The following is a 488-nucleotide window of genomic DNA, read 5'->3' as shown; positions in this document are numbered from 1 at the left end:
CCTTGGGACGGGCGGCACAGAGGGTCGGGCAGATCACGGCACCCGGGCATCCCGCGAAGTAAGCGGGCCCCCCGGGGGCGACCTGTACCCGCGCAAAAATTCCTCTCACATTGGCAGTGAGGACCCGGGCGTCACCCCGGGTCGTTATTTTCCTTACTCATAAGTTTAAGGCATAACAGCGTATGCCCCGCCCCGTTGGGAGAACCCGACGCGATAGCTCTGGAGGTCATGGCGAGCACCTCCTCTCCCCACCGCTTCGCAATGCGCAGGCGAACCTTCCATTTTCCTGACGGCTGTGCCCGGTCTCTTGCCCTTTCTGCGCCGCATAACCGCTGCCACGGGCCGAACCGGGACGGGACATGCCGGGACACCGTATGCAAATGAAGGACCTGGGCGCCGCTAGGGGTTGTGGGACGCCCTCCCGTCGCGCACTCGGGCGGGGCCGGGGGCGGGGGCTGCCTCATTCCTGGAGGCGGGGCGAGGAACGG

General features: G+C 66.4%; 1 protein-coding gene and 1 non-coding gene across 4 annotated transcripts in view; both read right to left on the bottom strand.

Moving 5' to 3' along the window:
• The window catches only part of LOC104134351 (heat shock 70 kDa protein 12A-like), a 25,266-nt gene extending 24,821 nt beyond the window's left edge, over positions 1 to 445 (bottom strand). For 2 of the 3 annotated variants that reach the window (XM_035903268.1, XM_035903271.1), the window contains exon 1: positions 276 to 445. The gene's annotated coding sequence lies outside the window, so the exon portion shown is untranslated. Of the gene's footprint in view, positions 1 to 157 lie in introns of all 3 variants that reach the window. The other variant, XM_035903270.1, reaches the window with a different exon arrangement.
• LOC118453265 lies at positions 26 to 174 on the bottom strand. The gene has a single exon (XR_004843192.1). It is a non-coding gene; the product is annotated as a U12 minor spliceosomal RNA (small nuclear RNA).
• Positions 446 to 488: the final 43 nt, after the last annotated feature.

This window comes from Egretta garzetta, unplaced genomic scaffold, assembly GCF_000687185.1.
Source record: "Egretta garzetta isolate BGI_Z169 unplaced genomic scaffold, ASM68718v1 scaffold51, whole genome shotgun sequence".
Classification (NCBI taxonomy): domain Eukaryota; kingdom Metazoa; phylum Chordata; class Aves; order Pelecaniformes; family Ardeidae; genus Egretta; species Egretta garzetta.
Note: the sequence above shows the minus strand (reverse complement) of the source record. Positions and strands in the feature narration are given on the sequence as shown.